Genomic DNA, 22,911 nt, shown 5'->3' on the forward strand with positions numbered 1-22,911 from the left:
GCTGTTGTGGCAGCACAAGCATGTTTGTAATTCTAAGCACTGCAAAAACAATAAATTAAAAAAAAAAAAAAAGGCCCAACAGAGGCCTAGGGATAAATTAATCCAGCTGCTATTTTAAAAGGCCCAACAGAGGCCTAGGAATAAGTAATCCAGTGGATATATTAAAAGACACAGAGGCATAGGAATAAGTAATCCAGTGGATATATTAAAAGACACAGGGGCCTAGGAATAAGACACAGAAGCCTAGGAATAAGTTTGATTGAAATTCAGATTAGCAGGAAACTCTTATCGTATAGGTGAAACCAATAAAGGGTAGAAGGGGTTATGTAATAACTGGCTGTGGGTTTATTTAGTTGAGTAAGTCCTTTATATATATAAAGCCAAATGCTTGCCACAATAATATATGTCTATATTATTGAAAAGTACTAATACGCAATCTGACGTTCTTTATAAAAATAAGTATTTATTCTACTTCAATAGCAAATCATAATATACTTAACAGATGGTATGTCTTAACGAAGTTACAGAGAGTCGTCTATGTATCAGCAACTCAGGACATCAGAGAGGAGGGCAACACGGATCATAGCAGGAAAAACAAGAGACCGTGGTCCTTTGTCCTCTGCCCTTTATAGCCCAAATTACGTCATAACGTTTAGTTTAGACTAGCCATATAAGGAAATTCCCCATATAAAGACCACCCAAATCTCTTATACAGCAAATTCCAGAGACCTCATGGTACAGAATAGCAAACACCATCTGTTCTGTTTAATACATTAGACAGCCACACCTTAATATGTATTTGAATAGGAACATACAGAATATGCAATATTCTACAGGTTATATCCATATATTTGCTCTGTATGTGCCTGCCCAGACTGCTACTCCTTGGTCACTGCAGGAAATAGGATGATGACACAATCTTGCTTCCCCTAGGTTCACAGCAAGTAAATCCATGGAAAAGTACAAGATAGTGAGTTGTACTTTAACCCTTTCAGTGATGGAATGCTAGTCAATGTTATATTAATCCTTGCAATCCATGTGCTCTGTATGTGCATGTCCGGCCTGCTACCCCTTGGTCACTGCAGGAGACAGGATGATGGCATAATCTTCTCCCTTCTCCCTCAAGGGAGTTCAGCCTCTCTCCTTTGGGAAGTCTTCAGTACGTGGCGCTGTGCAAAGGTAACCCCCTGGAGAAACCCCTTTAATGACCAGGGGTTCTAACTTGCTGTGACCCTAGGGGTAGCAAGATCATGCCATCACTATAATTCCTGCAGTGACCAAGGGGTAGCAGGTTGGGCATGCACATACAGAGCATATGGATTTACTTGCGGTGACCCTAGAGATAGCAAGATTATGCCATCACCATAATTCCTGCAGTGACCAAGAGGTAGCAGGTTGGGCATGCACATACAGAGCATATGAATTTACTTGCGGTGACCCTAGGGGTAGCAAGATTATGCCATCATCCTGTCTCCTGCAGTGACCAAGGGGTAGCAGGTTGGGCATACAAATACAGAGCCTGTCTCCTGCAGTGACCAAGGGGTAGCAGGTTGGGCATGCACATACAGAGCATTTGGATTTACTTGTGGTGACCCTAGGGGTAGCAAGATTATGCCATCATCCTGTCTCCTGCAGTGACCAAGGGGTAGCAGACTGGACATGAACATACAGAGCACATGGATTGCAAGGTCTAATATTGATACCGGAGAAACTGACGGAAGCCAAGCACAGAGAGATGGACACAGGTTTCTTCAGGAAGGAAGAGATTCTTTATTCGATTCACCGAACGGGACTCAGAGGGACTAATGTCACCAAAATACAACAAGATCTGAGCCCCGGACAATAGTGTAGGCTACTTATATAGGCATGTAACTCCTCCCATAATAAGCTCCACCCACACATACTCTTACCCAATCAATCGAACAAGAACTAACTTCCAGTTTGACCGCATGGCTTGCCCAGCACAATGGAGGAGGGGAATACTACATCCGGTATTCTCGCACATGCTCCGTACATTACTGATTGTATCTTTGCCACGTGCAACCAACCGACCGATACACCAGTATATGCACGTACACATGCCACGTGGTAATCTCAACCTACTAAATTTATTTTTACCGAGATTCCACCACATTCCCCCCTTTGATGCCTCTGATATTTTCACAATTCCGGAGGCATCACTTAACCATAGTTTGCATATACCTCAGGTTGCCATGAACCAGACCAGACTTTGCGACTAATGACATGAATCCCTCAACATTCCTCTTCCTGCACTGGTTCTCCCTGATTTAGAGCCTCATATCTATATATGGCCATTATCTGTGCAGCAGCCTTTCTCTCTGCTATATTTTCTATAATGCCCTGCACAGACCTAACTACCAAAGGAACAAGACATGGTAGAAGAAGACACAGCATTAAGATTAGCATGACTCCACCTACCAATGACTTAAGTCCTCCAAAATGCTCATACCAATTACCAAACCAACTACTTGGATTATACCCTTTCCATACCTGAGTAGGCACATGCGCTAGTTTAACCATATGGCTAGTAAGCTCAGCTATTGCTTGCCCTTCATCATCTATTTGAAGACAGCAATTGCTTAGGTTAAACTTCCCACATACACCTCCCTCTACTGCCAATAGGTAATCCAAAGCTAATCTATTTTGGTAAACGGCTGTCCTCATCCTAGTATTATGCTTCGCTAGGAGATTGAGCGCTTGTGATGTCTCATTGGTAATTATCTCAGCCACTGCCTGTAACCTTATAATACGGTTGAGCATATATATTGGGGTTCTATAACCAAAAGTACCATCCTCTGCCCATGTTGCTGGCCCATAATAATCTATAATACGCTGGGGAGGCCATTCATTATCTTCCCAGGTACCTATCTCTAGGGGGCCCCTTTTCTTCCTATGATTCACATCATATACTTTAACTCCCAAAGTCTCTCCTGTTTCAATAGGCAACAAGAAGACATGCCCCTTCCCAGTCCTGTGGTAACTCCGAATAGGCTTTCTTACCACAAATCCAGTACAAATTTGCCTGGGCTTTCCAACTAGATGTGATAGATCAAACCACGCGTCCTTTAAATTGGCATAACTTGCAAACGGGTTAGGTGGTTCTGAGACATTTGAAGCCGACCACCAGGTTGTATTCTTTGTATTATCATCATAAGCTTTTTGCCCTAGACAGGTTAATTCTCCTACAGATGTATTAAACATTATTCCTTTCCTTGCTATGCAAACATAACCTATAATGGAGGTCTTTAATCGCCACTCAGATTTACCTCTAACACTCATTTGATAACCGGCTTGAGATGATATTATTTGTTCAACTGTCTCAGAACCAGAATACATTACCTCCTTTGCTTCCCAGGGCCATTGGTCTCCCATGTTAGTACCTCCACACACATAGCAGTTGGTCACATTAAGACTACCAGCAATACTCTCAGCTAGATCAATAAACAGGTTTTTAGCATTATGGGGGATCTTATTTTCTACACTCATCTCTTCATAAAAAGAATGGAAAACCTGATGAGTTTGGGATGCTACGGTATCGGTCTCTATCCCTATAAATAATATTGTCCCAGGATCCAAACCCGTCCCATATATCTGAAACCCAAATAAGTTTCCGAACCTATCTATAAATTGTTCAGGATTATTAATAAGTATATGGACTGGGTTACACCCCATAGACTTACAATATGGTTTGGTAGGCAACTTAGTAACAATCATATCCCTATCTACTGTCTGTCCCCAAGTTGCCCACCCCACACAAGACCAATATGGACAATAATTATAATCCCTATCTGGGCATTTTGGATTTACGTACTTGTTTTTACTACTGGGACAAATATACTTATCATTAGACCCATACGTTCTCTCCCACTTCAGATCCCCGCATACATTCCACGGTTTTCTACCGCTTTATTATGGCCTTACATGCATCAAATAGCAGAACACCCAAAGAATGTACGGTTTCTAATACTGTTTTGTTTATTAGGGTCCCCTGTGGGTCTCCATTCCGGAGGGTCAACCAAATTGTACGGGGTTGATACTCTGGATTGAAGCACTTAGGTTCTCCTACTCCTAAATGGCATACACTATAATCTATACCTAAGTATCTACACCTTGATACATATCATTTACACTCATATTGTGAATGCCAAATAAGGGTCTGGGAAATAGGATTACCTGTTTTAGTAGTCTTAATGCAAACCTCACAGCTAGGTGTGTCGGTACCTCTACCTTCCTGAATAATTAAAATCACAAAAATATACATTATCAAAAGCATTTCTTTCGACGTTTTCATCCTCAGTCTTCGTCCGTGCGATGGCACCTCAGCTTCCAGGGTGTAAGGGCTGCAAGGAATGGAGTTCTGCAGGTCCTCTCTTCCCTTCACAGAGGTCCCTTCAAGACACCCTGGCTATGACATGTGGGTAAGTGGTCAGGCTTTATTATGGCCGTCAAAACACTCACTTGCTGATCTCTTTAAACACACTTGAAATCCCGATATCTCCTCGTCACTCCGACTGAGTCGTGCGCTTTAACCGGATCTTGCAGGGATTCTCTGGATCTGGTGTAGCTTGCCAAGAATCTACTGCTGCTGGTTTAACCCTGGAGTGATGAATCCACGGAGTCACTTCAGCCACCTTTATAGCTGTAGGGGTAGACAAAAGAACAACATAAGGACCCCTCCACTTAGGCCCCAACGGTACACTGTTCCACTCTTTAATCCATACTTGATCTCCTGGATGATAACTATGAACAGGGGGATAAATATTCACAGGTAATCTATCTTGTACCCATTGCTGTACCTCCTCCATAGTTTTACCCAACTCTACAACCTGCTGCCAGGTAATTCCTTCTCCCAACTGACTAAAATCCCCCCCTTAAGTTACCAAGTACGGGAGGTGGACGCCCATACATGATTTCAAAAGGTGAGAGACCCATCCTTCTGGTAGGTGTACTACGAATACGCAACAGAGCTATGGGCAAAAGAACATTCCACTTAAGCTGAGTCTCTTGACACATCTTTGCCAATTGGTTCTTAATAGTTCTGTTCATCCTTTCTACTTTACCAGAGCTCTGAGGTCTATATGCCGTATGAAGCTTCCACTTAATACCAAGCATATGAGTCAGTTGTTGTAGGCACTGGTGAACAAAGGCTGGACCATTATCAGATCCTATAGAGCATGGTAGTCCATATCGAGGTATTATTTCTCGCAACAGGAATCGTACAACTTCTCCTGCTTTCTCTGTACGAGTAGGACATGCTTCTACCCACCCTGAATAGGTACACACAACTACTAGTAGGTAGCGATGTCCACCGGATTTAGGCATTACAGTATAGTCTATTTGAAGATCGGACATAGGGAGTCCCCCCATATACTGGACTCCCGGTGGTTTCACTGGTCCTTGCCTTGCATTATTCTTAGCACATATCACACATCTTCGTACAATGGCTTGAGTCAAGTTGGACAATCTTGGTATGTAGAAATATTTCCTGAGAGATTCTTCCATACTATCTCTTCCAGAATGTGTCCCGTTGTGATAGTTCTGGACAATTTCTACAGCTAGTGATGCTGGAATAACTATTCTTCCATCTTCTAACTGATACCATTTGTTCTCCAGGTATTTCCCAGTTTCAGTCATTAACCACTCTTCTTCTTGAGCTGTATAAACTGGAGTCCATTGAGACAGTGGAGTCGGTATAAGAGCAGCTATATGTTCCACATACTCCTGTCTTCCTGATTCAGCGGCACGCTTAGCTGCATTATCTGCCATCCGATTTCCTTTGGTTACATCACCATCTCCTTTCAGATGCGCCCAACAATGTATGATACCAACTTTCGGTTCCCACACGGCTTCCAGTAGTTGTAATATCTCAGCTGCGTACTTGATTTCTTTACCCTCTAAATTCAATAATCCTCTTTCTTTATACAAAGCTCCGTGGGCATGAGTGGTTAAAAACGCATACTTGGAGTCCGTGTAGATGTTCACTCTTAAACCTTCAGCCAATTGTAACGCTTGTGTGAGTGCAATTAGTTCTGCCTTCTGTGCCGATGTTCCTTTTGACAATGGCCGAGCTTCTATCACCTTGTCTATGGTTGTTACTGCATATCCTGCATAGCGAATCCCTTCTTTCACATAACTACTGCCGTCCGTATAATACTGGACATCAGGGTTCTGGATGGGAAAGTCACGAAGATCTGGTCTACTTGAGAATACTTCATCCATCACCTCCAGGCAATCATGTTGACTCTCAGTAGGTTGTGGCAAAAGGGTAGCTGGATTTAAGGTGTTAACAGTCTCTAGATGCACTCTTGGGTTTTCACACAACATAGCTTGATACTTAGTCATGCGGCTGTTACTAAACCAATGATTGCCTTTATAGTCTAGCAACGTTTGTACTGCGTGCGGGACTCGCACATAGAGTTCTTGACCCAGAGTGAGTTTATCAGCTTCAGCTACCATCAGGGCGGCAGCTACGGCTCTTAGACAAGGTGGAAGACCACTGCCCACTGCATCCAGTTGTTTAGACATATATGCAACAGGTCGTTGCCATGATCCCTGTCAGGATCGGGACAGGGATCCAACACGCAGAATACAAACAGGAGCTAGGTACGTATACCGGACCTTAGAATGGCCGGACTAACGTAAGGAGAAAGCAAAGAATGGTCAGAGACAAGCCGAGGTCGAGGGAACGAGAGAACTGGTAAGCGAGAGACGAGCCGAGGTCAAAGGACACGAGAGTTAAGCAGGAACGAAAGTACAAGCCGAGTCAGAACCAAAAAAGACAAATAGTAAAAAGAGCACTGAGTGACCAGACAAGCTAGAACCACGACAGGGCAATGAACCATTACACACATCCCTATTTTATACCTTGGTTCTTTAATTGATGACTCCGCCCTTGCCGAGCCCTGATTCGTTGTTTGGAACTAGATTGACAGGTCGGGACGTGATTGCCGTCATGACGTCGGCTCCTGATCGCCGCGTCATAAAAGGAAGCGGGGCTATCGCGGCCGGCGTGTAAACGGCTATGAGAGCTGTGAGGATTGGGTGAATCAGCCCCCCTGAGAGGACGGCCGTTTGAAAGTCTAACCTCCTCCGAGGTAGAGACTTCAGGTACCCTGACAGTACCCCCCCTCTCAGAAACGCCCACCGGGCGGAAGGAACCGGGGCGAGACAGAAAACGAGCATGAAATGCCCTGAGGAGACGAGGGGCATGCACATCTTCCCGGACCACTCAAGACCTTTCCTCAGGACCATAACCTTTCCAGTAAACAAGATATTGCACCCTCCCCCGAGAAACTCGAGAATCGAGAATGGACTTGACTTCATACTCCTCCTGACCCTCAACCTGGACAGAACGAGGGGAGGACACAGCGGAGGAAAACCTGTTACAAACCAAAGGTTTCAATAAGGAAACATGAAAGGAGTTCGGGATGCGCAGGGCAGGCGGAAGAGCCAGACGATACGCAACCGGGTTTATACGAGACAGAACCCTGTAAGGACCTATGTAACGAGGAGCAAATTTCATGGAAGGGACCTTCAAGCGGATGTTTCTGGTACTCAGCCATACCCTATCACCCGGGGAAAACACCGGAGCCACCCGTCTGCGTTTGTCAGCGTGTCGTTTGGACACCGTGGAATTATGAAGAAGAATTCGTCGAGTCTGATCCCACAACTTTCTCAGATTGGCAACATGAACATCAACCGACGGTATCCCTTGGGAAGGGGAAACCGACGGAAGAACGGAAGGATGAAAGCCATAATTCATGAAAAAGGGGTTAGAACGAGTAGAATCGCAAACGAGATTGTTGTGCGCAAACTCCGCCCAAGGAATCAGACCGACCCAATCATCCTGGTGTTCAGAAACAAAACAACGCAAAAATTGTTCAACCTTTTGGTTGGTGCGTTCGGCAGCTCCGTTGGACTGGGGATGATAGGCAGAAGAAAAATTCAATTTGATGCCAAATTGAGAACAGAAGGACCTCCAAAACCGGGAAACAAATTGGGGCCCTCTATCAGAAACAATTTCAGAAGGAATACCATGTAAACGAAAAATCTCCCTTTCGAAAATATCAGCCAATTCGGGAGAAGAGGGCAATTTAGGCAGGGGTACAAAATGAGCCATCCGTGAGGAAAATCCTCACCATCCGTGAGGATAACAGTATGTTTCTTAGAAACAGGCAAATTGACAATGAAGTCCATAGCCAAACAAGACCATGGTTTCTCGGGAATTTCTAGGGGGTGCAAAAGCCCACATGGAAGCGTATGAGGTTGTTTAGTCCTCATACAGACATCACATGCCCCGACGAAGTCCTTAACATCCTTACGTAACGAAAGCCACCAGAAATCCTTAGAAATCAGAGAACACGACTTGCGTATGCCAGGGTGTCCGGCAAATTTACTGTTATGAAAACACTGCATCAGTTCCAGTTGGAGTTCAGGAGGAACGAAGTACCGATCCCCAGGAACAAGTCTGGGAGCCAGATGCTGTAATTTCTTGATCTCAGCAAGCAACGGGGAGTGAATCTTGATGCTCGTGTTGGCAACAATATTACACTTGGGAACTATAGAAGAAAAAAACATATCAGACATAGTAGAAGGTTCATGTTGGCGGGACAATGCATCAGCCTTAGAGTTCTTAGAACCAGGTCTATAAGTGAGCACGTAGTTGAAATGAGTAAGGAACAAAGACCAACGAGCCTGCCTGGCGTCAAGCGCTTGGCTTCCTCTATATATGACAAATTCTTGTGATCCGTCAAAATAGTAACCGGGTGTAAAGTCCCTTCCAACAAATGTCTCCACTCCTTTAAAGCCATAATGACCGCTAATAGTTCCCTGTCACCAATATCATATCTGCTTTCAGGCCCAGACAATTTCTTGGAAAAAAAAACACATGGGTGCAGCGGTTTATTCAAACCTAGCCTTTGGGACAAGATAGCGCCTATCTCTGAGGCGTCTACCTCGAGTAAAAAAGGCAAAGAGGTGTCAGGATGAACTAATATCGGTGCTGAGGCAAACTGTTCCTTGAGAGTACTGAAAGCAACAAGCGCCTCAGGAGACCAGGTCTTGTTATCAGCACCCTGTCTAGTCATATTGGTAATAGGAGCAATAATAGACCCCTTAATGAAGCGCCTATAATAATTGGAGAATCCGATAAACCTCTGAATGGCCTTGAGTCCCTTGGGCAATGGCCAATCTAAGATTGATTGGAGTTTAACCGGGTCCATCCTAAACCCGTCTCCAGAAATAACGTAACCAAGAAAGTTTATCTGAGATTGGTCAAAGCTACACTTCTCCAATTTGCAGTACAAACCATGTTGTAGAAGCTTACGCAATACCCTTCTGACTTGTTTGTGGTGAGTCTCAGGCTCTCTAGAGTGTATTAATATATCATCCAAATAAACTATAACACATTCATGTTGAAATTCCCTAAGAACCTCATTAATTAGGTCCTGGAATACAGCAGGAGCATTGCAAAGCCCGAAGGGCATTACCGTATACTCATAGTGGCCATACCGGGTATTGAAAGCCGTTTTCCATTCATCACCCTGCTGAATTCTCACCAAGTTATAAGCTCCCCTCAGATCTAACTTGGTAAAAATCTTGGAGCCTTTCAGACGATCAAATAGCTCAGTAATCAAGGGAATAGGATAAGCATTTCTGATCGTTATCTTATTCAAGCCCCGATAATCAATGCAAGGCCGTAGAGTGCAGTCTTTCTTATCTACAAGAAAGAAACCGGCCCCGGCTGGAGAAGAGGATATCCTAATAAATCCCTTGTCTAGGTTCTCCCGTATGTATTCCTCTAAGACTAAGTTCTCCTTAGTGGATAGAGGATATACAGTACCCCTCGGAGGCATAGTACCAGGCAGGAGTTGAATCTTACAGTCAAAGGACCTGTGTGGGGGTAAAGTATCAGCCCTCTTTTTATCAAAGACTGCCTTTAAATCCAGGTACTGAGATGGTATCTGTAAATCTGTGGACTGGTTAGAGTTACTTGGTGCGTCAACTACGCAAACCGGCAAGATTTTCTGTAAACAACCTCTCTGGCAACCCTGACCCCAGGAGACTATCTCACCTTGTTCCCAATCAATAATAGGGTTATGCTTCTTAAGCCAGGGATACCCCAAGACTATTGGAACTGAAGGAGATGAGATAAGCATGAGAGATATTCCCTCCTCGTGTAGAATACCAATGGTTAACTTAACTGGTATAGTCTCACGAAAAATAACATGGTCTGATAATGGTCTACCATCTATGGCCTCAACGGCCAAGGGTGTATCCCTTAGCTGAGATGGGATAGAGTGGTTCGTGACAAAGGCTTGGTCAATAAAGCTTTCAGCAGCTCCGGAATCTATTAATGCCATAGCATTAAGTACTCCATTTTCCCACGCTAAAGAAACAGGTAACAGAAGCCTATGATCCTTGTAATCATATGTAGAGGACAAGATAGAAACACCCAAGGCCTGTCCTCTTGAGAAACTTAGGTGCGAGCGTTTCCCGGACGGTTAGGGCAATTTAGGCGTAAGTGACCTCTTACTCCACAATATATACACAGACCCTCCCTTCTCCTGTATTGTCTTTCACTTTCTGAGAGACGAGTGTTACCTATTTGCATAGGTTCTGGGAGAGCTAGAGTTGTAGATTCAGAATTCTGAAATGCGTGAGCTAGTCTTAAGGAAGGTCTATGAGTTCTATCTCGAGTGTTCTGCCTCTGTCTCATGCGTTCATCTATTCGAGAAATAAATGAAATTAATTCTTCCAAATTTTCAGGAAGATCTCTTGTGGCAACCTCGTCTAAGATCTCATCTGATAATCCGTTCAGAAATACGTCCATATAGGCCTGTTCATTCCACTTGACCTCTGCCGCCAAGGATCTGAACTCTAACGCATAATCCACAAGGGTTAGGCTATGCTGTCTAAGACGTAATAGTAGTCTAGCTGCACTGGTCTTTCTTCCTGGAGGGTCAAAAGTCCTCCTAAAAGTAGTGACAAATGCATTATAATTATAGACTACTGGATTATCATTTTCCCACAGAGGGTTAGCCCATCTAAGAGCTTTGTCAATGAGTAACGAGATTATGAATCCAACCTTCACCCTGTCTGTAGGGTAGGCACGGGGTTGTAATTCAAAATGAATCCCTATCTGGTTTAGGAAACCTCGACAGGTATCCGGAGAACCGCCATAGCGTAAAGGGGAAGTAACACGGGAAGAGGCTCCCACTGTGGCTACCTCTAGGCCTGTATTAACAAGAGAGATGGGTGGTGTACACATCTCCTCTGATTGATTACTAGGATGGGATAGTAATGCTTGCAGCGCCAGAGCCATCTGGTCCATTCTATGGTCCATGGCTTCAAATCTCGAGTCAGGAGAACCAATCTGAGCGTTTGTACCTGCAGGATCCATTGGCCCTGTCGTAATGTCAGGATCGGGACAGGGATCCAACACGCAGAATACAAACAGGAGCTAGGTACGTATACCGGACCTTAGAATGGCCGGACTAACGTAAGGAGAAAGCAAAGAATGGTCAGAGACAAGCCGAGGTCGAGGGAACGAGAGAACTGGTAAGCGAGAGACGAGCCGAGGTCAAAGGACACGAGAGTTAAGCAGGAACGAAAGTACAAGCCGAGTCAGAACCAAAAAAGACAAATAGTAAAAAGAGCACTGAGTGACCAGACAAGCTAGAACCACGACAGGGCAATGAACCATTACACACATCCCTATTTTATACCTTGGTTCTTTAATTGATGACTCCGCCCTTGCCGAGCCCTGATTCATTGTTCGGAACTAGATTGACAGGTCGGGACGTGATTGCCGTCATGACGTCGGCTCCTGATCGCCGCGTCATAAAAGGAAGCGGGGCTATCGCGGCCGGCGTGTAAACGGCTATGAGAGCTGTGAGGATTGGGTGAATCAGCCCCCCTGAGAGGACGGCCGTTTGAAAGTCTAACCTCCTCCGAGGTAGAGACTTCAGGTACCCTGACAATCCCAAGTACTGTGTCAATACTCCCACAGCCATTCTTCTTTGCTCGTGTACATATAAGTAGAATGGGCGTGTATGATCAGGTAGACCTAATGCTGGGGCACTCATCAAAGCCTTCTTCACATCTTCAAATGCCTTTTGCTGTTCAGGGGTCCACAGGAAGGGATTGTGTTATGTACCTTTTATAGCTGCATAAAGAGGTTTCGCCAATATTGCATAACTGGGAATCCATATCCTACAGAAGCCTGCTGCCCCCAAGAATTCCCGCACTTGTCTTCTATTCTTGGGTATTGGTATTTGGCATACAGCTTCTTTTCTCTCTGGCCCCATTATTCTTTGACCTTCAGAGATATGGAATCCCAGATACTTGACAGTTGGCTGACACAACTGAGCTTTATTCCTGGACACCTTGTATCCTGCCTTCCAGAGAATGTGTAGTAAATCATGTGTTGCTTGCTGACAAATTTCTCTAGTAACTGCCGCTATCAACAAATCATCTACGTATTGCAATAGTACACACTCTCCTGGGATGGACTTGAAATCCAGTAAGTCTTGACTTAAAGCTGATCCAAATAGGGTAGGTGAATTTTTAAACCCTTGGGGCAGTCTTGTCCAAGTCATCTGGCGTTTCGAGCCCGTTACAGCATTTTCCCATTGGAATGCGAAGATATACTGGCTTTCCGCAGCAATTTGAAGGCAAAAGAATGCATCTTTGAGATCTAAGACAGTAAAATAGGTAGCCCCACCCGGAATTAAAGCAAGCAGGTTATATGGATTGGGCACAACTGGGTGTATACTTACGACCGCATCATTGACTGCTCTCAAGTCCTGCACAGGGCGATACTCATCTGTACCGGGCTTTTGAACAGGCAACAATGGGGTGTTCCAGGGGGAAGTACAGAATTTTAGGATACCATACCGTATGAACTTATCCAAATATGATTGTATGTTCTTCTTGGCCTTTTGTGGGATGTGGTATTGTCTTAAGCTCACTGGATAAACCCCAAGTTTCAGTTCGATTCGAATTGGTGGAATATTGCGAGCAAGTCCTGGTGGGTTGTTCTCTGCCCACACTCCTGGTATATTAAACAAGGATTCATCACTCTTAGGGTTTTGGCTAGTCAACACTGTATAAAGTCGCCACTCTTCTTCCTTTGGTACAGATATTGTCATTATACCTGAAGGTCCGTTGAACTTTAAAGATGTTGTTTCATTAGGTAGGAACGTTATCTGTGCTTGTAATTTAGACAACAAATCACGTCCTAGCAGTTGGACTGGACATTCAGGCATATAAAGGAATTGATGTTTCACTACGTGGCCTCCCAATGTACAGAGTCGACTTTTAAGAACCGGTTTAGCAGCACTCCTTCCAGTTGCTCCTATTACGGTGATAGTTCTTCCAGATGGAGGAGCAACTAGGTCAGTCACCACCGAATGTTCAGCACCAGTATCGATCATGAACGCACTCCTTTTTCCCCCTATTGCTACATCGACCATAGGCTCCGCTCGGCCAAGGGGGATGGAGCCCGGTCGGTATCAATAGTCCTCCATGACTGTGTCAGCCAACCCCACAAAGCCCTATCTTCTCTATCGCGGGGTCTCTGCGCTGCTGGATAGTACCTGTCTCCACTAACACTTCCTCTATTGTTACCACTATTCCCTCCAGGACCTCCTCTACCTCTCGCTCTGCCCCTATAATTACCATATCCTGCCCTAGGTCTGTCTCTCTCATACTGTTCCCTTTGTGGACACTCACTTCTCCAATGCCCTTCTTCCCTACAGTATGCACATTGATTCCTACTCAGGGGTTCCCTATTCCATTTACTCTCGCCTTTATCCGTTCTCCTATACACTTCCTTTTTCCCTTCTATCTACGCCTGCGATCGCTACCGCTAGCATATCTGCCTTTCTACGCATCTTGCGCTCTTCCTCCTTCTTTGTCTCGGTTTCCCTATTCATATATACCTTGTTTGCTACCTCCATTAGTTGGGTTATGGACATCCCTACAAACCCTTCTAACTTTTGTAGCTTGCGCTTTATATCTCCATAGGCTTGGCTGACAAAGGCAGAGTTAACCATCCGGGAATTCTCAGGAGCCTCCGGATTAAAGGGGGTATACAAACGGTATGCCTCCAATAATCGGTCATAAAAGACACTGGGCGATTCATCACATTTCTGTAATACCTCAGCCGTCTTAGACATGTTAATCGCCTTCTTTCCTCCAGCTTTCATGCCAGCAATAATAGCGTCCCTGTAAGCTTTTAAATGGACCATGTCTGCGCCATTGACATTCCAATTTGGATCGTTGTTTGGATAATGGGCTGCGGCCCATGCTGCTGGGTTGGCCTGATATTGTGTACGGGCCTCTTCTTCCAGCGCTTTAATTGCCGCTTGATTTATCCTAGTCCTTTCCTCGTTATTAAACAATGTCATTAATAATTGCTGGCAATCAGCCCAAGTGGGATTGTGTGTCTGGACTATTGAGGTAAACAAATCCGTCATGGCTTGAGGCTTTTCAGTGTAAGAGGAGTTATGGGTTTTCCAATTAAAGAGATCGGTGGTTGTAAAAGGGACATAGACGTAGACTGGATCAGCATATTGTATCTGGCCGTCATCGTTAATGTGTGTCGGGCCAGGAGTCAATCGAAGAGGCATTTGATAATGTCGGGGTGGTAGGATACCAGTCAGTTGTCGGGTTAGTATGGGGCTTTTTTTAGATTCGTCAGTTAGGGGTTCCGGTCAAGGGGTAGTAAGACAAGGGGATGGGGAAGCTTTACTAAGGGGAAGGTTGGTGAGTAGAATATTCCGGGCCGGGAAACTAGATATGGCGCCAAATCTGGGTATGTGGAGTTAACGGTGGTAGGTACCGGAAGGGGAGGGTTTGAAACAAGGGGGCTGGGCTCTGAGCTAGAGGAGGGAGTAGGTGGGGACAACGGGGCAAGGGGAGGAGCGTTTCCAACAGCACCTCCTCTTCCGGTGGAGGAGGAGTAAGGGGGCGGCATGGGGATCTCAGACTCAGGGGGCGTGTCCAAAATGGGCGTGATTACGGCCTTAGTGGACAAGCGAGTCCTGGCCACCATGAGGCGACATTGTTCCTTGTGGCATACTCGGATCCATTTTGGCGAGTCATTTACGGCCTGCCTCCAACAATCAATATATGGAAACTGCCCGTAAAGTTCAGGCCTACCTGATACAGCCACGTGTACACGCTGTACCAGATTAGGATCCAAACTGCCACGTGGTGGCCATGCGGCAACCAAAGTAGGCCATTCCCTACTACACAAAGTAGTCAGGCGTGCTGGAGACATCTTTACCCCAAAATCACATGCAGTATATCCCTTTTTAAAGTTTTTAATCATACATCCTAAGGGATCCAAAATCGTCGAATCTGACGCGCCCATACTTAACAATGGAGCGTCGTCTCCAACAGAAACTAAACACACACTCTTCCAACGGTCACACCCGTTCCCTCGGCAACAGCACCACGTGGTACAGTTATTAAGCGAAACGCACACAACAAAACACTCAGGGAATTCCCGTACACACACAGCTGTTACACCAGTCACTAAGTCACCAATACTGTGCCCTTTGGCGAAACTATACGGTCACCCACGCTATAATTCCCTATATCTGAATTACCTGTCTATAACATACCCCAGTAACATCGTCTTTACAAACAGTAGTTATAGTACGGTTAGCATTGGTTAGAATACAATTTAAAGTCACAGTTCAATTAGTAGTGATTATGGTGTTAAACATACAACATAGACGACAATTATTAGTACTTATTTACAGTGTCAGTAATTATACATGGTTATGGTACCGTGCGCTATAATACAATTACACACTATTCACACTCTCGCTAGACGGCAGAGCTCACGCTATCTAGCAAGATATACACGCTACTACAACAATCTTTAGCACATTTACAATTCCCAACTAATCTATTGGCCAGTACCTTGATGGACTACCTAAAACTATCTACATACGTTTTGGTTAGCCACACTGCCCAAGCACCACATATAGCGAACTAGAGGGCGGAATTTACAACAGTACCCTCTTAGTCTATCTACTCTATCAATAGTCTAGTGGGTTCCAAATTTACACGCCTTCCCACTTAGCCAACATAGGTTGAGATCTAGCGAACCGAATTTACACAGGCGCCGCTTAGTCTCCCGGTCCCTCCGACCTAGCGAACAAAATATACACCCTAGAACGCTAGTCTAGACAAGACACCGGTGTCCGGCTAGGGCTATTTACACCAGAACCCCGCCTGACTCCAAACCAAAATTAAACGGGCTTACTAAAGGGCGTTTAATTGAGCGGTGCGCCTTCGCTCCTTCCCTCCACTGGAGGGGGCAGATTCCAAATAACCCCTTATGGGCCTACCGCACAATCGGTATCCAATACCCCTAGTGGGTCTGCCGTCTAAAACAGCGGTCGTCTTACCTCCTCGTTGTAACGAGAAAATACCCCTAGACGCAGGATCCAGCTAAACAGAAGGCAGAACAGAGGAGAGATACGTCTACCGGACCTTAGAATGGCCGGACTCGACGTATATAGGAGAAGTACAGAGTCAGGAACAATCCGAGGTCAAGGGCACAAAGAGACAGCGTAAACGAGGACAAGCTGGGGTCTGGTACACAGGAAACAGCAAGCCGGCAAACAGAACAGACAAGGATAAAGCGAAAACGAAGTCAGAATACAAAGCCAAGGTCAAGTACGGAGGAACACAACTGAACACAAGAAGCGCTAAAGGGAACTGTAGCAGAAACCTTGATAGGGCAAGGAACTAAGGGAAAAGGGTAAGAATAAATAGGTTCAAAACTAATGTGATTGGCTCCTGTCACTTCCACACCCCCAAAAGGTAAGTGTATGGGGGGTGTGGGATGACAGGGGCCAATGGGAGCCTTTTGGCAATTTAGGCTCCCACTGTCTCTTTAAGAGCGCGCCCGAGACTCTTAGATTCAGGCGGGACATGTGGCCGCATCTCGCGGTCACTGCCCGCCTTCCTGCCTGAAGCGTCGGATGAGCCGCAGGACCGCGCGCGGCTTGAAGAGAGGACCGCGGCCGGCCCCTGGGAAAGGTGAGTAACGCTACAGTACCCCCCCCGAGGACACGCCCTCTGGGCGGGCAGGACTAGGTCGGGCAGGAAAACGTGAATAGAAAGAACGCACAAGGCGGGGAGCATGCACAGCATCAGCAGAAATCCAACTGCGCTCCTCAGGCCCATAACCCTTCCAATGTACCAAGTACTGAAGCCGACCCCTAAGGAAACGAGAGTCAAGAACAGCAGACACTTCAAATTCCTCATGACCCTCCACAGAGACAGGAGGAGGAGGAGGAGCATGCCGGGTATAGCGGTTGCGCACGTAAGGCTTCAACAACGAGGTGTGAAAAACATTAGGTATGTGCAGATTCTTAGGCAGACCCAAGGCATAAGAAACGGGATTAACCTTATGTATAATACGATAAGGACCAATGAATCGGGGGGCCAATTTCATAGAAGGCACCCGGAGGCGAATATTCCGTGTGGAAAGCAAAACTCTGTTCCCCACAACATAGGAAGGAGCCGCTCTGCGATGCTTGTCAGCCTGAGCCTTCTGGCGAGCAGCAGAGTCAACCAAAGAACGCTGAACCTGCTCCCAAGTATTACGCAAACCAGCCAAATGCTCATCCAGAACTGGCATGCCCTGTGAGGAGAATGCAGCCGGGAGAACAACGGGATGCTGGCCATAGACGACGTAAAAAGGGCTTTTGCCGGAAGAATCATGAGTGGCGTTATTCCGAGCAAATTCAGCCCAAGGAAGCAGGTCAGACCAATTGTCCTGATGGTGAGACACAAAACAACGGAGGTACTGCTCCAGAGACTGGTTGGCACGTTCAGCAGCTCCATTAGACTGGGGATGGTAAGCGGAAGAAAACGAGAGAGAAATACCCATTTCTGTACAAAAGGCCTTCCAGAACCTGGAAATAAATTGGCTACCCCTATCGGACACAATAGATAAGGGAATGCCATGTAACCGAAATACTTCTCTAGCGAAGATAAGGGCCAGTTCCTTGGATGTGGGTAACTTGCGAAGAGACACAAAGTGAGCCATTTTGGAAAACCGGTCAACTATCATCAGGATGACTGTGTTACCATTCGAAGGGGGTAATTCAACAATAAAATCCATAGATAGGTTGGACCAAAGTCTCTCGGGAACGGGTAACGGATGCAACAGCCCACAAGGAACTCTACGAGAGGATTTCATACAGGCACAAGTAGTACAAGCACTTATATAGTCAGTGACATCCTTTCGTAAGGAATCCCACCAAAAATACCGAGAAACAGCTGACACTGTTTTGGAAATACCAGGATGTCCAGCAGTCTTAGTATCGTGATATAGTGACAGAATATCCCGTCTCTCGGGAACGTCAACGAACAATTTATCATTAGGCCTCTCGCTAGGTGCCATGCTTTGTTTCGCTTGTATGGCCTGCAATAGGGACGAGGAAATAGATAATACAGTAGTTGCTATTATCCTGTCTGGGGGAATGACAGGAGTAACATCAATCTCCTGTTTGTCAATAGTTTCAAACTGTCTGGACAGAGCGTCCGCTTTAGTGTTCCGATCACCTGGCCTATAGGTGATTATATAATTAAAATGGGACAAGAACAGTGACCACCTAGCCTGCCTGGAAGACAATCTTTTAGCTTCGCTAAGGTAGGACAGGTTCTTATGATCCGTAAATATGAGGATGGGATCTTTAGTGCCTTCTAACAAATGTCTCCATTCTTTGAGTGCTAAAATGATAGCAAGGAGTTCGCGATTACCCACATCATAATTCTTCTCTGCTTGTTTGAGCCTGTCGAACAATTCTGTTATTAATGGTATAGGGTAAGCATTTTTGATGGTGATTTTATTAAGACCTCTATAATCAATGCAAGGTCTTAAATCACCTTCTTTCTTCGATACAAAGAAGAACCCCGCTCCAGCCGGAGAAGAGGATCTCCTAGTAAATCCCTTATCTAATGATTCTTTAATATATTCCTCCATGACACGGTTTTCTTGAACCGATAAGGGGTACACCCTGCCCTTTGGAGGTATAGTGCCAGGCAACAAGTCAATAGCACAATCGTAGGGTCTTTGAGGTGGTAATTTGTCAGCCTCTCTTTTATCAAAGACAGTCTTTAAAGATAAATACTGAGAGGGTATAGCCGTAGACAAAGGAGGAGTGGTAGGAACATTAATAGAATTCACAGGCGTGACTTCAATAGTACATGATTCATGGCAGGCCTCACTCCATGATTTTATCTGCCCTGTCTCCCAGTCAAAAATGGGATTGTGGGCACGTAACCATGGATACCCTAACACTAACTGTGAAGAGGGAGAGGTGATGACCTGGAACCGAATGGTTTCATAGTGTAAAACCCCTGTGTACATGTGTAACGGTGCAGTCTCATGAGTAACGACTGGAGATATCAATGGTCTACCATCTATGGCCTCAACGGCCAAGGGCATCTCCTTCTCCCTGATGGGAATGTTGTTTTTCTTTACAAAACCAGAGTCTATAAAATTCTCGGCTGCCCCAGAGTCAACCAAGGCATATATATTTTCAACTATACAACTCTCTCCCATATGTAACGAAACAGGGAGAAGCAGTCGGTTAGGAGGCAATGTAGGAGACTTAGAAATCACACCCAAGGCCAGTCCCCTATAAGGTCTTAGGTGCGAGAGTTTTCCGGGAGCAAAGGACATTCCTTTACCATATGGTCTCTCCTACCACAATATAGGCAGAGTCCCTCCCTTCTCCTATGTAATTTTTCATTATCAGAGAGTTTGGCATCCCCTAATTGCATAGGTTCCTCTTCGGATACTTTAACACTCTCCGGTGTATTAACTCTGGGGTGAATAGGTGTAACAAAACGTCTATTTCTGTTCTTGGTATAGAGCCTGTCACGAATCCTATTATCTATATCAATGAGGTAGTCAATAAGGTCCTCTAAAGCAACAGGAAGCTCCTTAGCTGCTACCTCATCCAATATAGAGTCTGATAAGCCTTCCATGAAGGCAGTAGTTAACCCATTGTTGGTCCAATCTACCTGTGAGGCAAGAGTACAAAACTGTATAGCGTAATCAGCCACAGACCTAGAACCCTGTTTAACCCTCATTAATGCTCTTGCGGCATTTTTAGACCTTTTCATAGTGTCAAAAGTTCTGCAAAATGCTGTAAGAAAACTGTGAAAGTCATGCACCATAGGTCAATTAGCTTCCCAAATAGGATTTGCCCATTCAAGTGCTTTGTTGGTAAGTTGGTGCATAAAGAACGTGGATACATCTCAAAGTGAAACTCTATTTGGTTAATGAACCCTCTGCATGTCTTAGAATCCCCTCCATACCTAGGAGGAGGTGTTAAATGGGCCGTAGCATTAGGCATAGTCGATACTTCAGGAAGAAGGGGTGTAGGAGGGTTAGGTGTGGTTGCTGGAATGGTTCTAGCTAAGAGCGTCTGAAGAGCCTGGGCTATCTGATCCATTCGGTGATCCTGCTCTACAAATCTAGCCTCATGAGATGCTCTTAGATTCAGGCGGGACATGTGACCGCATCTCGCGGTCACTGCCCACCTTCCTGCCTGAAGCGTCGGATGAGCCGCGCGCGGCTTGAAGAGAGGACCGCGGCCGGCCCCTGGGAAAGGTGAGTAACGCTACACTCGTTCCTGAACCTGAGTTCACACTCATCGACGGGGACACCCCAGCACTTACTACGTAGAGGCCGATGATCTCCTGGACAACAGACCAGTGGCGCCGAGACGAAGGGAGGTCCACGCAGAAGTTCAGGGGTGCAGCCGTAGAGAACGTGGGCAAAGATAGACCGTCTCACGCCTCTGCTTCTCAACTACCGTTGAACGATGAGATTCCCGGCCAATGCACCAAATGATACCGGAGAAACTGACGGAAGCCAAGCACAGAGAGATGGACACAGGTTTCTTCAGGAAGGGAGAGATTCTTTATTCGATTCACCGAACGGGACTCAGAGGGACTAATGTCACCAAAATACAACAAGATCTGAGCCCCGGACAATAGTGTAGGCTCCTTATATAGGCATGTAACTCCTCCCATAATAAGCTCCACCCACACATACTCTTACCCAATCAATCGAACAAGAACTAACTTCCGGTTTGATGGCAGTATAGTGCTCACCAGGCGCCTCACGAGGTGGGGGAGTTCAGCTTCTGGGACAGATTCAGCTATGCCTCTGACCTTGAGGTTCTGGGCACGTCTTGAGTCTTCCATTGCTGCCATGGCCTGTTCTGTCTTTATGTGTTGTTGTTGCATTAAAGTAATCTCCTGTTGGAGTGCGGCAAGCTGCCTGTTATGCGTGTGGGAGTTTTGCTCCACGGTTGCCACGCGATCAGTGAGGCCCTTTATGTCCCTCCGCATGCCCGCCACATCCTCCTGAATGTTCTGTCGGAGCTCTGCCAGCAGCTCCCTCATCTCAGATTTCGTGACCGGAGCTGAGTCGGGCTGTGTAGCAGGCTTTGCGGCAGGTTTCTCCGGAGCCCGCATGGTGGGCAGACAGATCTCGTCCGGCTCAGAGAGCATGTCATCGGAATCTTCGAGGCCGTCCATGTAAGCGGCCATGACAGGTTCTGGGGCACTGTGCGCTCGCCACCACAGGTCTCCTATACTGGTGCCCACCCGGGGCAAGTCGGGCTTAGGCTTCTTACTTTTTCTGCCCATATCCACTGCTTACTTGGGTGGCTAGTTTGCTTTTTGGGGGGGTGATATTTCGGGTTTTGGGGTCTTTTAGGTCGATTTCGTCGGGAGCTCACTGCGGGTGCGACTTGTCGGTTCGGCAGTTGGCTCCGCCCCCCCTTTATGCTTTTTAATATAGCAGCTAGAATAACTTTTTCCTAGGCCTCTGTTAGGCCTTTTATTATTGCCTCTGGATGCACTTATTCCTAGGCCTCTTGTTAAACCTTTTATTGATGTCTCATGTGTTGTCAGATAGCTCAGTGGGCTAATGCTTCATCAGAAGAATTTTAATCTCTTGGTGTTCACAGGTTCTATTCCTAGCAGTGCTTGACTGTCTTTAATGTAAATAAAATGCATCCTATTAAATTGGGTAAGAGTAACATTCCACAGTATGCACGTGGAAACTAGAAAATATCTGAATTACCTCTTTTCTGGCTCAAGATTTTGCAATACGATTTTCTAGTGCCTTTTAATACAGCTGCTGGGTTTACTTAGTCTATGTGCATTTTAATATGCATTTGCCGCTTTATTCACTTTCTCTAGGCCTCTGCGATTTTTATACCTGGTTATTTCTCTTGTGCATTCATGGCTATCTTCCACTTTTGTTACATTATTATATGCCTCTGTTTGGTTTTAGGCATTCACTAACTTTATTATCCTATTTCTATGTCTCTGTACTTGGTAATAGGCTATTCACTGTTCTGTTCCTCTATCTCAGCCTTTCAACCTGTTTTATTAAAAGTCCCTAAGTTTCCATTCTTTCTCTTGGGCCCATTCAGGATTTTTCTGCGTTTAATCCCCGCGAATACGCAGGGGCTAGTCTAATGGTTGCGCCATGCCGTTTCTGTGCATGTGCGGATATCTGATTAGCTTGTGCGTATTCTAAAATATAAGTCCAGTTGCAGTTATTGCAGGGTCATATTGGCTTCCCCTTTTAAGCACAATGTTTTCTTGTGTGAAGTTTTTATCTTAATTTGTATCTCCTTCTTGTTAAGTTTTTCTTTATTAAATGTATCTATCAATCTCTACTTGTTTAGCAGAGATTGGCTTTGTTAAGGATAAAAAGGAATCTTATGCAGTTATGGATTCAGAACCCTCTGCTGCCGGAAAAAGAGGTCACACTGTAAGAGACATAGGTAAGCCATTCTATTTGTTCTGTCATTACTAAACAAA

General features: G+C 45.5%; 1 pseudogene; it reads right to left on the reverse strand.

Moving 5' to 3' along the window:
• Positions 1-222: 222 nt before the first annotated feature.
• On the reverse strand, positions 223-21,723 carry LOC134586295 (uncharacterized; annotated as a pseudogene).
• Positions 21,724-22,911: the final 1,188 nt, after the last annotated feature.

This window comes from Pelobates fuscus, chromosome 2 (assembly GCF_036172605.1).
Source record: "Pelobates fuscus isolate aPelFus1 chromosome 2, aPelFus1.pri, whole genome shotgun sequence".
Lineage (NCBI taxonomy): Eukaryota > Metazoa > Chordata > Amphibia > Anura > Pelobatidae > Pelobates > Pelobates fuscus.